The following is a 17,037-nucleotide window of genomic DNA, read 5'->3' as shown; positions in this document are numbered from 1 at the left end:
GAGGAGGCACATGCACACCTCGTTTGTCAGGGAATCATTGGTCACTCGCCTAGTCTCACACACACCACAGGGCAAACCATGCAAGAGCGGGTGCTTCATCAAGTGCTCAGCACATATAAATGCACAAATAAATCAAACTCGTCATAAAAGAATTCTTTGACCTATAAGACTTGTAATATATATGACCTGAACTTAAAAAGTGAGAGACTGACAGTAAGAGTACAAAGAAAAATGTTTTATGTGAGAAAATCGTGAAAAGAGGAGGACAGAAACTACAAATAAAACCAGAGCGCAGCTACAAAGATGACTCAAGTTGGTGATTTGGATGGACAAAGCCATTTGTAAAAAGCAGGAGAAAACTCCATTGCTCGGAAACAAGGAGTGGGAATCAGGAGGTGGCAGCACTGCAGACAACCAGGAGTGCGCGGTCTATGCAGGTACTATAGATCAGTGGATGTCGATGATTGATTAACTTAAGTTAAGCGTGCTTAAACATACAAACAGGTGCTTGCACACATAAAAACACATGGAGCACAAGCTGCATCACACTACTCAGCATATGTACCCAATTAGTCAGCAAGAGTTGAGGTAACTCTGTGTGTGTGTGTGTGTGTGTGCGTGTGTGTGTGTGTGTGTGTGTGTGTGTGTGTGTGTGTGTTTGCGTGTGCACGTGCATACTTGTGTTTCAGAGTGAGCAAGAGAAAGACAGAGTGAGCGAGGAAACGGAACCTATTCTAAATCCTTCATTGATCCCCGCTGACACTCCACCACAACGGAAAGTTAAGTAGGAGAAACTCTTCTGTGGCCTCATTAAAACCGTCAAGCTTGCAAAACAATGGGGGCCAGATGTACAGCTTCTGTGCATAAATATGTAGAGAGCACAACTTAAACGCTCCTCCTTTACAAGAAAAATACAATTTCTGCTGACAACTTCATTTCCAAGAATCGATCTTTGGACAAAAGTTGCCAGTTTAAGCGTGCATCGTGTTGTTCCGAGATCCATCTCGAGCTGTCATTATTGTCATTGTTCAATACAAGTGTCAAGATGATGGATCTTCAAGTTAGCATGTGTGAGCAGATGGATTTTTGTAGGCAGGGGTGATAACGTTTGAGTAATGTTGCAGGGACGAGGCAGTAAAACGGCTTTGTGTATCCAGACGGCCATCTGGAGCCGAGCCGCAGGCCGCTTCATGAGCATATGCAGCCCATGGGTGTTGCAAGGGAGGTTTAGCCACAGTAACCGGGCTAAATGCATTGTTGAGGCACGTGTCCCCTAAGTGTTCACATTAAAAGTATAAGTTGACTGAGCAAGACACCAACACGCATTAAACCGAATGTTTTGTGACACAACTCAGAGAAATCATTTGGAATATAAAGTCATGAGGTGGGTTAAAATGCAAATGGATAAATAACACGGGGCAGAGCAGAGCAGAGCTTAAACATTTCCAAATGGATTGAGAACAGAAATTTTCTCTCAGCTCATTATCGCTACAACTGCATCCTCAAAATGTCTACCTCGCTGACATACTGCATGGAGAAAAACAGCTTCTGGTGAAGAAGATGCTGGTGATAACAAATGACACCAAACAAGTTAATGTACACACACAGTCAAAAGCTATCAAGTTCTCTCAACTGCAAATGAATCACGAAGCACCGAAAACTCAGAAGAACGCTATCTTTGCAGGCAGTACAAGGCCATTTGCAGAAACCCGTACTCTGAGCCAAACCTCCTACACAGAAACATGGTGAGACAGCCTGACCTCTCACCGAAGAGTGACAGCTAGACTCATTTGATGTCTCGGGGCTACAACTCAGCTTGACTTTACATTGGTCTAAATTGACATAATTTCACCAGCTATCATGAGCTACTACTAGATATTTGAGAAAAGAGACCTGGCTTCTCTGGCTGGAGTTCCTCTATATTTCCAAAAAGGTTTCTTTGAGGATGTCTCTTTGCATTAAATATAAAAACCTGATCACATCCATCAAGTACTGTTTTTTGTTACTCGATTTAATGTCCCTGTACAGTTAAATAAGTAACGGCCTTACTCACTTCACTTTCAGCCAAGCTAAATGCATAAATTGCATGCATGCTTCCTTAAATAGCCTTCATTTCTTTGGAAAAAAAACAAAACAAAACACCTCTCATTCAAAGGATGCTTCCAATCCTTTAAGAACCACAAGAATTCAGTAATTGTGTCCGCTTCAGCTTACGAGGCTGTTATAATTGGTCGTGATGTGACATTAACAATGTCGGTTTCATTGCCAGGTGACAGCAAAACACACCAGCCAACCATATGGCAGCTGTACATGGCGGAGGTGTCAGCCAAGTCGCTAAGGAGATGCGGTGGAGGCGCTGCAGGGACACAGCAGCGACTACACTGTGTAGACTCGCCTCAGTGTGTGAAATCTTAATAACCTTAAATAATCTGCTTATCTACCCTCACACACACAGAACCTCCACTTGGCCGATGAAAATTCCGTGGCAGACATTTACACAGATTGGCACGCAGGAAAGGTTGTGATAGTAGGTGTCAGTTACAAGAAGAGAGTTAGAATTATATGTTTGAAAAAGGACAAGAAGATCAAGAGTGAGTTTGCAATGCTGGTGCAAATTGATTTACTGACTTCTACTTATCAGTAACAACAAACAAATAAATAATCAGCTAATAAACAATGCTAAATGGTATCAAAGAAAGATGTAGATGCTTGACATGATGGAACTTTTGAGAGGAGGAGAGGAGACTAACTATATACTAGTTTTGGCTGTTTTCAAACTTTTTATAAGCCAGATGATTAAAGAGAGCATTTCAAGTGTGCCTCTGTGACAATGGTGTACGCTAACAGATAGCAGTATCCATCATGGAGGTGAGATTTAGGGTTAGATAAATTCACTGCATGCTTCATGTGGTTGTTGAACACCACTGTAAACTGCCTTTTGCATTACTTGTAGCTTTTACAGATACCACCTTACTCTAAGTGAATAAACTCCAGCCATGTAGAAGACTATAGACCGACTTGACCTTCACTTGTCCAACCATTCACTGCTAATCTCGCATGTGCCAGGAACTCATCACACACACACACACACACACACACTCTCAAATGAATATGCGCAGTCACTCTTACACACAAAGACTCATATTCAAATTCAGAGAGAGTCTGCCGTAGCATCCCTGTGCTCCCTTCAGGGTGCGTTGTCTCCACTGGAACCATCATGGCTGCACCAGTCCCACTCCAGTCCCTAGTTTCTTAGCAGCAACACTGCTGATGATTGCACTTGACAGCATGTAATTATCTGTCATTAGAAAACAGATGTCAGAGCCTTGGGTCTGGAGCTGGATAATTGTAGATGCCATGCCCTATGTGTATGTACATCAAGAAATAACTTTCCTAGATGGCATAATGTATTTATACCAACAGGGATTTGGCTAATGAGCGAACCCACTGCATCTTAATGGATCTGATTATTCAGAGAAAGCCAAGGTTTGACTTTTTTTTCAAGATAGCTGAAACAAATGGGAACAGACGGGTACAAAGATGTTTCATAGCAGCAGCTCGGAATTCGTTTCCCACCGGGAACTAAACCTAAGGTAACAAATGCTTCTTTAAATGGAAAGGGTTGGGATCCCATCATCCATCTCTATCTGCAGCGGCGGCGTAATGATGCCGAAAGAAGAATGGGATAAAGACAAAGATTTAAGAAAGACAGCGGAATAAGAGTGTGCTAAGATCGATTAGAGAGTCAGCATTTTTAAATCTCCCAGAATTCCCCCCAGGCACGAACCCATCAGCTGTGGTGAATTCTGATTTCTCTGCCCAGAGAGGAAGGCTTGTTCTGTAAAGACCTGTCACACACCAAGGACAGGACACGCAGAACCTCTGCCAACCGAGGGAGAAGGAGGGAGAGAGTGAGTGCAGGCGTGTGTCCTCTGCACATACAAAATCATTCTGTCTTTGTAACACACACTCTTAGACTGACATAAAAATGTAAAGCCACATGTCAATACATCAATACACCACATCCAATGACACTCGAAAGCACGTATCTATATGCAATTATTCCTACCCGTAGCACTACCCAGTCATTTCAGGTAGATTCCAGAGTCATAAGAGGATTGTAATGGATGGGGACACTTTATGGTTTTTATGGCACAACCAACATTAGCTTTTATTCCAATGGATGAGACAATGACTGCTATAACTGCAGCTTTTAATTGTTATCCAACTGCACATTCAATATTGATTCTCAGGGAATATTAAACACTCCAATACACACTACTTACTTATTTCTACAGCAGTGTGAAATGAATGAAGTCACACCCGAGAATATAAAGACCTACTCAAGAGGTTTCAGAGCACATCGTTCAGTACTGCATTAAAGAAGAAGAAAACTGAAAAGATGGATGAGTGAAAATGACACTTTGTACAACTACAGGCTTGATCCGGAACACTTTTGTTATCCATGAAATGGACTGCTTAAAAATATACTGTTCAGGTTCATGTTTCAATTACCACCACCACCACTGGATGGCAGTGCGTCAGCTTTTTCCACCAACTCACGCTGCAAGACCAGTTGACTTAAGTTTTTTTGTTCCCCCCAATCACAAATGGTTTTGAGGAAGAATTAAGATTCCAGTTGGTGTGTACCATCTGAAACCTGTACAGGATTTGCTGTACGTGGATGTGTGTGTGAGCAAGAAAGAGAAAGGTGAAGGCACAAGGAAAGAGATGGGTGAATATATTGTTTTTTTGTGTGTTGTTGTTTTGTCTTTTTTTCATGTGACAAACCTGTGATTAAGTGTACGAGCGTGTTTTCATCAGTGCCTGGTGAAATGCATATGGTCCTCCCACACACCGCCTACGCCTGTGCCAGACTCCCTGCTGTTTATACCCTGCCCTTGCCCCTCATGCTGCATCACATACGCTGAAGGCTTTCGGTGTGTTTGCACATGTGTGAGAGAGAGAGAGCGTGTGTGTGTCTGTGTGTGTGTGCATGAGAGTGAGTGTGTGTGCATGTGTTTGCAGGAGTAAGAGGGGCATGAGTGTGTGTTTGTTTAAGAGAACAAAAGAGAGAAAGAGAGGAAGGCGATGGGAAGGTGCAAAAATGCATTATGTAAATTATGTGAGTGAGTGTGTGTGTTTGTGTGTGTCCACATGCTTACAGCAGCAGGTATAAATGGGCTTCATAATCAGGACCTTACCTTGGGAGAGCGAGGCTAATAGGATATAAAACAGGTCCATTCTGCTGTACTCTGTACAGACCACAGTGGATAACATACAGAACAGACTGTCACTGTGAGATAAACCATCAGTTATTTTTTCCCTTATTATTTCAACTTGACCTCAGCACACATAAAGAAAAAGAGAGATCAGCAGTGCACATTAAAATGAAAAAAGAAATATTTTACATCATTAGAGAAAGGCTTCCCAAAGGCTTTGTAAAAGCTCCCCAATTAAATAGAAACGTGGCTACAGACTTCAATTTTTGTGTGAGTTGGCACTTATAAAAGTGTTTTTGTAAGGATGTGACAAGATACTTAAACAGATTTCTACCAAATACAGGTACAGAGGCATGAGCAGAATTAAACTTGTGATCCCGATATTAATCCAAAAGCTTCTGTCTTGAGATGAAATATCAGCACACTATTCCTTAGAGGGATAAGCTCAGCCAAAAATGAAAATTCAGTCATTATCTACCCACCCTGAGGCCGGTGGAAAGTCAGGTTTTATAGTCCACAAAACATTTCTGGAGCTCAACAACAAAACAGCGTTGCAGCATTCTCACAACAACTACAACTGAGGAGATGGGGACATTTTTTTAAAAAAAAAAGTATACAAACAACTGACAATAAAACATAAAATGGGTGCAATTTGGAAATGTGTAAAAAGTGTGAAAAGTGTAAATAATGTCTTTTTAAATCAATTTGGGACCTTGGGGCTTCGGAAGACTTGGATCATGCAAGCTGAACTGTAGAGAGCCATGGAGAACACTGCAATGCTGTTTTGCTATGAAGCTCGGTTTTGTGGACTACAATATTTTACCCAACTTTCCATCTGTATAAGGGAGAGTAGATAATAACTGAAAACGTGTGCGATGTTCATTAGTGGTTATCTGTGTGTGACAGAGGTAAGCAGGTGTATATTTCCTACAGATGTTCAGTCTGTGTGTGCATGTGTGTGTGCATCCACACGTGTCTTGCTTGCATGTGCACATTTGTGTCTGCACCTATTTCTGTCAGTAGGTGTGTGTGTGTGTGTGTATGTGTGTATGCGTCTGTGTGTGTGTGTGTGCTGGCCCGTCGCAGTGTGGTGCAGACCAATTAAAACGGGGGAGATTGATGACCAGGGGCTCTGAGTGGTAGCAGCAGCAGCAGTAGCGGTAGCAGACAGCTGCTTCCTGCAGACAACAGGAAATGAGATGGCCTTGTTTAGCTGACGCTGCCAACACCAACACCACAGAGCCTCAAAGACAAATCACCACCTTAGCGCTGCTGCTGGCCTACTCCTCCATCTTCCTACGGCGCACTCTCCACCCTCCATCTCTTTATCTCTCTCTAATTCAACCCAAGACTATCTCTCTCGTCAGTCTTAGAGTAATGTAGTCAAGGTATATTTGTTTAATACAGTACAGATATGAAGTACTGATGTGCAACGATGGATGCTGCCTTTTTTATTAATCTTAAAACTGCCACATAAGGCAATCAGCCATCACTAGTTTGGTTGCAGGAACTCTCATCATGGATTTTTTTCTGCCTATTTGGGAGCACTGGGGTTATTTGTGTCAACTCATGTCCAGAGGTAATGTGAAAAAAAATCATGTAGTCAGTTCTGTCACGCTGAGGCATTATTATTATAGTAAATTCTATTTTAGTTGGCCTGCTAGATGATAATAGCATGCCAGTGAATTTCAGTCTGAATCATTGTCTACAGGCCATGTTTTAATTATTACATTCACAGTTGTGTGTGATGGGTTTATCCAGCACTTGCAAAAATCCCCCATGCCGCTAAAACTTGGTTTCAAACACACACACACACACCTTCCCTAGCGTGTTGCCTAAGGCAAGGAAATCATAGCAGCGGGGGTACAAACTTGTCCACTGCTGGTTCGTCCCCATTCACGTCAGCTTTTAAATATTCACCGGCCCACCTCTTCTTATTTCTGAAGGTTGGTCACTGAATTCTATATAATGGGCTGTCTCCGCTGTGAGCCGAATGGTAAATACAAAGATTTTATGGGAATAAAGATGGACTCCCAGCTTTACTAATGAGTCTGTAAATGGGTGGATCAGTTATTATGAGGAAAAGCAGCATCAAACAGTGGAGACAATTACATGCTGCTTAATATGAAGCCTGTAAATCATCTCTTTGTTAAATGCTTTTAGATCTATCATTAATTAATCATTAATAGCTGAAAAAAGAAAGCAGTCATATTATTCAAAAACCTGATGCATCTACAGCTGAGTAAAGACTTGTTATTTCCATTTCAAATGAAGTATTGTGGAACGTAGAGCACATTCCCCATTCACGTTTAATGGCCGCCTAACTGTTGCAATTTTTCTGTCTTCTCTTCTTTCACTATTCTATGAATAGAGAGGGGCTGTGGGACGTGCATCTTGCTCACTAAGCCATTAAGACTACAGAGTGGCAAAGATGCCTCAGTGTCACAATGGAAGGCTACCGGGCCTAAATTACTCCTATTGTGCACACTGTACAATGTCGATACAGACGGAGAGGCAGGTGACGGCACTGTTCATGGCTGCTCCCATGGTGTGTATCTGTGTGTGTGTCTGTAGGGTGCCTTTAAACGCCTATTCTCTTAATAACAGGCACCAACTGCTCAGTTGAGACACACTCACACACGCACACTAATCTCCAGTCAGATAGGCAGGTGCAGATAAATACTGTACCTCGTCTGATTTTACTCTGCTCAATGCTTAAGTATTTAAGTGTTCATCTCCTCCTTATAAAAACAAGTCTGATTAACAAGCCGAGCATTAAGTGGCCTCCCACTGGTGACATTTAAAGAAACAGGGGGAAGGGCACTGCTTTATGAAAGTAAGACAGGAAGTAAAAGAAAACAGAAAGCTGATTGAACCGAAGACAGGAAGCAAATCTTAATTAAACTCAAAGTGACTCCTATTCTGATACAAACAATAACCACAACAGGGTGTCTTTGCTTACAGGCCCAAAAGAGGCCTGTCAAAACAAACAAAAACCACACAAATAAAGTGGTCTAAGACTGAACTCTGGTTTGGGCCCAAACACACAACTTATAAGGCTGGTTAAAGGTGAAATAAACTACCTGAAACAACCAGGGAAACAGCTATGCTTTTAATATTACAAAAAAAACTCATAAACATATGAAGAAAATAGAGTTTGACATTTTTTCAAAGATGTCTATGTGTTGTGTTGCAGAAACATAAACTGTAGTTAGCATGCCTACCAGCTAATCCAGACTTTTCCTTTTTCATCAATGTTGATGACTCTGAGCTCCCATTCCAGGCCATTAGCTGCACAGCTAACAGAGCTAATTAACTACCTGCCATTACAGTAAGCAGTAGTTAGTGGTTACACTGGCGATACACTGCCCCCCTACTATTATAGTGTTGTTTTTATGTTCAAGAATTCCCTGAAGAATAGCCCAGTCAGGTGAAAAGAGATCCTAATAAATCAAAACCTGCCTTAAAATTTTACCTTTTTTTCTGTAAGTCCTGGCACCCAGAGGAATATCAAGGTGAACCCTCTCCTGTGTGCCTAACATTTCTCTCTATGAGTTACTTCTGAGTTTCGGCATGAGCTAAAGCACTTTGGGTCAAAGGATGAGGAATGGGCAGGAGGATGTGGGCCTAATTAAAGCAACTATCTACAGTACATTATGATAAAGCTGCTGAAACACAGAGCCAGAGAGGAAAGAAACAAGTAAAAATATATTTGCCAGTGCTAAGCTGGCATCGGTTCATATTTTCTGCCTTTGGAAAAGTTTGTGCACACGACCAACTTTTCAAGTAGTAAATTATAAAGTAGTATGAGGGAAACATGGGAGCCAAAATGACTAAATGAGCACTAGGACCATCTTTTCTCACCTTCGTAAACACTGACACACGGACGCAAACATTATGTCCTTTTCTAATCAGAGTTGATGGTGATGATAGAGTCTTTTTGAGCCAGTGAAGGACACTCATGGTTCAGTGAGTGACTCAGCAAGACTGAAATGGCAACTATCCCTGGGAGAGCTAAGTGTGAAAGCACTTTTCAATTCGCCCCGAAAACTACTGAGAAAAACACTTAACCTGTGCACAACACACAAAGTGCCAGCAGCAAAGATGGACACGAGGAGTCTATTTTGGCCCAGAGGGGAGAGTGAATGGAGAGTTGCCCTGAAGAAAACGGGCAAGTCGAGGTCAAAAGGATTGTTGTGAGGAAATGGCAATGGTTTTGATTTTTTTTCTCCAAACCACAATGGTCTGAGGTGAAGGAAGGTGCTCGTGCAGGGTAATACAGATATATAAGTACAAACAATTTTGCACCAACAACAAAAATAGTTTCATTGCACATTCCCATTCAGATATGTGTGTGTTATATATCCTCACACCTCCCAGCCAGCATAGCAAACCAGAACCACATAGTATCACAGACGTCAAAAGGTTGATGCATTCCTCCAAACAGGTTTCCACAGGGCAGGAGCCGTTTCACATCACATTCTCCTCTGATTACAAAAACACTTTATATTTATCACCTCCTCTCCTTACTGTACGTCCGTTATCCCCCCCGCTCTATCTCCCACCCTTCTTTTTCGTCTTTTTCTCTCTCCTCCGCTGTCATCTCTGGTCTCTTATCCCCTGTAATGCTTCAGACGCTTCCCTTTCCCTCATCTTTCTCTCTCACCCCTATTTCCCCTAATTCCCCTGCCTCTCTCTATTTTTACCACTCCATTGCTGTTATCTCTCTGTGGCACCGTTTCAATACACACACACCCCCTCCCTTCCTTGCCAAACCTTTCCTCCATCCCTCTTCTCTCTCTCTCTCTCTTCGCCCTCCATTCCATTTAGACCTTTATGTTAGCGTAGGACTTTCCATCCTGTGGCGTCCAGGTAGTAAATTGAAATGGTTCTGGGGGCTCCATTGAAGCCTGATTGAATTTAAAAAGAGAAAGTGCCATAAAGAGAACTAGTGGTGAGAGGTCTGTAATACACTGAAGGGCTCCCCAAGCTATGACAGTGTTGACAGGGCGAGGGGCGGAGGAGGAGGGCACAGGAGGTGAGGACGGGTGGAAAGGAGATAGGTAAGAAATGGATGGAAGTAAGGGGGGAGTGGGGAAGGACAGAAAAAACTCTGAAATGAATGAAGGAGAGAGGAAAAAAGAGCGACGGCAAGGGGATGAGAGAGTGAATTGTGTAAAACTCTTCATCGGCATGAAAACCAGCCTATTACCCGTCGCGCACAAGGAGATGGACAGAAACACAAAAACCCTCACCAGCGCGCACCCTTGATAGTGACACCTCACAGAAATGCCTCAATCACAGTTTGCATGGCCTGGAGGGAGCGAGGTGACAGGTCTCATATTGGAGACGGCCAACAAAATGCAATTCCAGGAAGTCAGCTCTAGGGCTGCGTGTCTGTCATACCTACAGCTCTGATAATACTCCCACACATCACATTACACTGCTGAAATAGCCACCTCTCAGCATATAGGGGCACAGACAAAATGAAAGTGGATAGACACCTCACGAGTATCTGCTCACACACACATTGCATGCAAGCCCCCTTCTGTATACATTACTGCCAGGGGAAATATGATGTTAGGGGTTAAATTATTCATCGATCCTTTCATAGCCTGTCCAAGCCTGCTTGTTGTAGTGTCATGTCTTGGTCTCTGCGTGAGGGTGTGTGTCCGCTTGAAAGGGCTCTCGGGGGAGAGAGATAACCTTGAGCTGGCACTGACCTTTAACTTTGTGTGTTTCACTTTTAAAACTGACAGGTGTGTGCGCGGGGTGTGATGTGAGACCGGTGTGTTTTCATGTACATGGCCATATGGGTAAAAACAATGCATCCATAAAATATTTCAGGTGTCAAGATGACCAAAGGGAGGTGAGTGGAGGAGGGGAGGGGGGAGGGAAGGAGTCCCACTGGGCTATTTGCTGTCCACATCAGATAATAATTGGCAGAAATATCAGCTGAGTGTTCCTTTATTATTTATCAAAGCAGACAATGATTACATTTAACATTAACTAATAAAGAAATAGATTGTCGGTTTGACAAAAAATTGGATTGGACTACATTTAATTTTGAGAGCATGATAAAATCTGTGAGAGTCTATGATGGAAGTGGCAGCCCCACTGATCAGGGTCTGATAGGCACTGCTTAGTAAGGATTGGTTTGGAATTGATGCCAGAAAGAAGGATGGATCTGAATCTGAATAAGGACCCATGCAGGAAGGAAACGCATGGTAACAATACAGTTTGTTGTGAGGCGTTTCTGTGAGAGACACTCTACACACTCCTGGGATGGGGTCGAATTACTTGTGAGAGTGCAAGCGCCTTCGAGATTATATTGTGAGGATTCAGGTGATTGACTGATTTCCTGTTTTTGATGACACAGGTTTACTGCTTTGTTGACTAAAATAAAACTAGCTGCCAATGTTTTGAATCATTGCTGAATAGTTGCAGTCATTTTTAAAGCAAAAATGTCAAACATTTGCTGGTTCCAGCTCCTGAGGATTTGCTGCTTTTCTTTGTCATTCATGATAGTAAATGAAGCGTCCTTGGGGTTTTGGTTCGTTGGATGGACCAAAGCATTTTTTCTCTTTGTAAATTTTGATGAACATTTTTTCACACTTTTTACACTCCTGTCCCCTACCTTTCCAACTTTCGACACCAAAATAATTGCTTTTATTATGCTCAGCTAATTCTACCAAAGCTACCATGCCTAAAAGACTGCCATCGATTTGTTAAAAACAGCACATTGTCAAGCACTGTTACTTAGTGGCATTACGATCAAAGTGTTCTTGGAGGAAATTTTGCGATCACCCAGCCGTAATATGAGGAATAATCCCGAAATAGACAGAACATTAACTCAACTCAACCTAGAAACCAAAAAATATTGGGGATGTGCTTTCCACTTGTACCAGTTTACTGTCATCGTCTCGGCATGCTACACTGTTGGCATGAAATATTGAAAATACCAATTTGCTACAACAGATTTGCATTTGTTGCTTCTTCACACACACACCGCAGAGGAATCTATGCATCTACTTTAGTGGTTGGAACACGACACCAGGGAGAGTGTGGGGCGTACTATCCCCATTTGGCTCTTCAACAAGCATGTCAGTGTCAGTCTACATGTAAGTTGTCATCTTGATCAGCTCCCATGAATAATATTGTATGTCTTGCTGTTGGCAGCACATGTGAGAAGAGCTTTGGCAGAAAATATATTGCTTTGTTGAGGCTGAACAGGTAGGAAAACTTTTATCTGGCATGAGCTCTTATTCTCCTTAAGCCGGATAGCACAGACTGTATAACAAGAGACGCAGAAGGTCTTCCTGTTAATTCATGTTCTTTTTAATAAACCTTTACATTTGCCGAGACTTTAGATGAGACGTCTCTTTCTTCGCAGCTTTGAAAATGTATACCGGAATCTAAAAAAGGAGAGCTCTACTTCCATTTAACATTTACATGACATTTCTACGATTATATTTTCAACGTTGCATCCATTATTAAACTAATAGCTGTAGTCTGAGTTTTCAGTAATTACAGGAATATTCAGTGTTCTGTTTTTCTTGCAGGGGGGCTGAGGTTAGCAGTCAGTGGCCCAGTTAGAGGGACAGAGGAATAAAGAGGGGAGTCAGAGGAACAAGGAGAGATGGAGAGACAAGCAAAGAGGATTAGGCATGAGGAGTCATAATAATCAGTACACAGCCTACAGCTATAGACTGACTAGAAGGGCCGAGAGATAAAAAAGAGTGAAATAAATTGGGAGGCAGAGAGCGAGATGTATAAAAGCAGTGCTTAACAACAGCCGGGCCAAAGTTCTTTGGCAGATAGTGAGATAACCAGCAGAGAACATTTGTAAATGACTGCGTGTCAACAGATTAAAGTCATCTTTATAGAGCGACAGTGATGGTTTCTGACTAAACTGAGAGTATATAATATATACATACGTGGGAAACACTGTGATATGATATAAAACGGAATATCTTTTGGTTTCAAAGTTTAACTTGAACAAAACATTTCATCCCATTAGGGACTTTATTTGTAATTTTGCATTATTTTCATTGCAGCCCTAGATGACATAAGGAATTGCAGTCCTGTCTGATCTACAATTAGTTTGACGGTCCTATCGATCAAAATATGAGATTTTAGAATTGTGGACACGGCCACTTTTTCAACTCGCCGCTTGCAAAGATGTTGGATTGTTTCTGTTTTCTTCAACATAGGACACACTGCACTTGTTCAAAAACATATAAACACTTTGGAGATAAGAGAGAAGAACAAAGTATGTTTACTGAAAAGTAAAACCTCTATAAAGAGTAGTAGGCCAACATAGTTTGAGTAGTACTGTGTGCAAACAAATAACTACAGCAGGGGTTGGCGTCAGGGTGGAGAGAGGAGGGAAGAAATTCTGGGGAGAAAAGGCGTGAGTTTAATCATTAATTTAGTCTCTAATGGAGGCATTAAAGCACATAGGGTTGTACTGTAAATTGAGCCTTTACTTTCTCAAGAGATTCTGTACTGACAGAGAGAATTGCACAGTGAAAGTGGGCTTATGGGGAGCAATCAAAACACAGATGGTGTTAAAACTCTATAGCAATTACATTGTGCAATTATCATTTACTTTGTAATGATAACTTTAAGTAAAAAAAAAAGCAGTTTCCAGTTTAATCTACAAGTGAAAACCATTCTATTCTCTCCAGCAGCTCCACCTCTTGTTGTATCTATAGTACAATTTAAAGACCATTCGAAAAACAACAACCACACCCTTGCTCAGTCTACGAAAGCTCTCAGTCTGAAAAAAGGCAGGTCAGTAGTGTTATCCAGTCTTCCTTAGATCAACTTGACTCACCGGACTTACTCTTAACAATCTTTATTCAGTCTTTTAGGCTCTGCTGTTTTTCAGTGTAACGAAGGCTTTTGCCAGCCAAAGTCCTGGAATGCTCTCATTACCTCAGTGCAGTTGCCAAGGGAGCCGGCGTGATATTCAATACTTCTGTTTCCCATCCCTCCAATCTCATTTACACTTGACACCTGACATTTGCATAATGGCCTCGCTCCATCTCCTATCTACTGAAATACAGGGTGAAGGTGAGGTAGTTATATTGCGTGTGTGAATGCGTGTGTGTGTGTGCTCATGCTTGTTTGGTTGTAATCGGTACATATGGGTGTGTGTGTGTGTGTGTGTGTGTGTGTGTGTGTGTGTGTGTGTGTGTGTGTGTGTGTGTGTGTTTGTGTGTGTGTCTGTGCGCGCGTGTGGTGCAGGCAGGGGTTAAATGACTTCCGTCTTAATCTAGCTCATTAAGCCTGCAGAGAGCTCAGAGTGCACCACATTCACTGATTTGGGACAATTTACGGAAATGCTGTCAGGAACATGTAAATGGGCATGCTAATCAGGGATGCTGTGACCACAATCAGTCAGAGACACACATTAGGGTGTCAGGAAAATTGAAGACGAACATGAGTCTTTGTCTTTTTTAAGCAGCTTGAGATACTGGTGGAGTGCTATGAAAATGGCACTCCGTCACAGCACTGAAGTCTTGCACCAAACTGGTCTGTTCATTCATCAAAAAGTTCTGGCAGAAATCTGACTCAGCACACGTGCACCACAGTGTGCACCAACACCTCTGTGCTGTTCTGATCAGGGAAGAGCTGCAGCAGAATATTCTCACGTTCACAATATAGTAAATCAGCTGACTAAACCTATGCAACTAAGGCAGGTAAGCCTCGACTCAGCAACCTTTCCAAATTAATTTACTTTATTAAATTCACTAAAATCTGTAGTTTTCCCTATGGACCACTGAATTTACCTAGGAAAATTAGAAACTTATTAATTCCCACACACCATCAAGCAAGAATTTAGGTGAAAACATTAGAGGAAACAAGTTTTGCTTTTAACAAACTCAGTGCTATAGACGTGTGGGAATATACAGTATGAATTGGTTTTGCATTTTCCTACAGTATGCACTTGTCCAAGCACTGTGTATTAGAATACATATATATCAACTATACATTTATATTAGATCAGTAATCTGGGTTTATAAGAAATCTGATTAACAGGAAATCTGACATTCTGTGCTTACTTTTGTGCAAGTTTAGCTTCAAAGCACCACCAGTTAGTTTGCTAACACTTTGGTCAAGTGACCAAATTAAACTAATTTTCATCGTGAATAAAATTACAGATGTCTTTGGGCTTGAACATTTGGATAATGCAAATAGTCCTTTTAGACATTTTAATGCAGAAATAAGTATAATTTTAATGTAGCTACATTGATTGTGTGTTGGTCTGATTGCTGCCAAAATGCCAATAACTACAACACAACATTGTGCCTGTTATGTCCAATTTTAACTCTTAGAGTTTTTATGAGTAATTTTCTGAATCTGAGGTAAAGTGCCCTTACAGTTAACATACAGCAGTTTTAGCTCACTAGCACACTACTGTTTCCTCCTGTCACTTTGACCCACTGAACTCACTAAGTACAGAAAACTGCCTCTCGTCACCCTCGACATACATCCCTGTGTTAAGACATGGAGACATAACATTACTGCACTGACCTGCAGCCAAATACACACTACTAGCTCAAAGAATAGCCATTTTTTAGGATGTTAAATGATTCTTGAAACATGGTTTAACATGGTAATGGGTCACAAGCTGTGATACAGCTCCTCCATTCATGGAAGAGAACCTCTTCATGTGTATACCTCAAAAGGAGATCAGGGGTTAAACACAATCAAGTTAAACTCAACATCTGCCCTTTTTGGGTATTCAGACAATAATACATCTGCACTCATCTACCCATTAGAGAGAAGTACAATTGTGCAGACACAAAAAATCACATCATACATACTCATACTCTCTCTCTCACACACATGCACAAACATGAAATAAGGAAAGATGAACAAACTCAAATACTCATACATGCCCATACTCCTGATGAAACCATTCTTCTCTGCACACCTTTGCACATATTACAGAAATAATCTCTCTCTCTCTCATAATATACCAATTTGTCACAAATGCTGTGCCTCGAATATTTATCATGATATCTTTATGTAGCGCCCCCCACGAAAAAAGAGAAATAATATAATCCTCCCCCACATCCCTTCTAGCCAGAAAGCTAGTGAGCTCGGGCTGAGTGAAACGTTGTACTTAGCAAATTGCATTTGAAACCAGGGGGGAATAAATACTACAGATAAAGACTGCTCTAATGTGCTCAAATCCATTAGAAATCTCATATTCACACATAGCTGAAATCACATTACAAGACGCCCCTAATGTCATTTCACAGGGTTTTTCCACCAGCATTTGCTGCCAGGGTGAGACACTAACATCAAACATAATGGATTTTCGCCTTTTCCCTTCTCTCCCCACCTCCCTTCTGTTGTTCGTTCCCCTCATACGGTCTGTTCTGTTCTGTCCTCTTCTGTTGTTGTGGATGTGAGGTCTATTTTTGGGGTGGATGTAATGAATTTAGCCAAACAGTCTTCACAAAAGAGACCTCTCACAGATAGAGGGGGGGTGAGGGCTATGGCGAACGTGTTACACTTTTGCTTCTTATCAGCCCTGGAGGGGAGCTCGCCGGTTCAGTGTTGCTACACTTTATTGCAAAAGTGTTTCTATCCCTCGACTTCCCATGCTTCACTTACTTTGCTGAAAAACAGGAGAGCAGACGGGGCAATGTTGAAATACCATGTGTACTTCTGCTTGTTGGGATAACTTTTAAAGTGGAGTGATCGACATCTGCATCGATTTTTTTTTTTCCTCTTTGGAGGACAGGCTCAAAGCCTTGGAGGGGGATGTTTCACAGATGAGTATTTAAATTCATAA

At 41.7% G+C, this 17,037-nt stretch overlaps 1 protein-coding gene across 1 annotated transcript in view; it reads right to left on the bottom strand.

Annotated features, from left to right (window-relative positions):
* exoc4 (exocyst complex component 4) overlaps nucleotides 1-17,037 on the bottom strand; it is a 111,534-nt gene that overhangs the window by 42,548 nt on the left and 51,949 nt on the right. The gene's annotated exons all lie outside the window — the stretch shown is intronic.

This window comes from Acanthopagrus latus, chromosome 14 (genome assembly GCF_904848185.1).
Source record: "Acanthopagrus latus isolate v.2019 chromosome 14, fAcaLat1.1, whole genome shotgun sequence".
Taxonomy (NCBI): Eukaryota; Metazoa; Chordata; class Actinopteri; order Spariformes; family Sparidae; genus Acanthopagrus; species Acanthopagrus latus.
The sequence above is the reverse complement of the archived record's forward strand: the minus strand, read 5'-3'. Positions and strand labels throughout refer to the sequence as shown.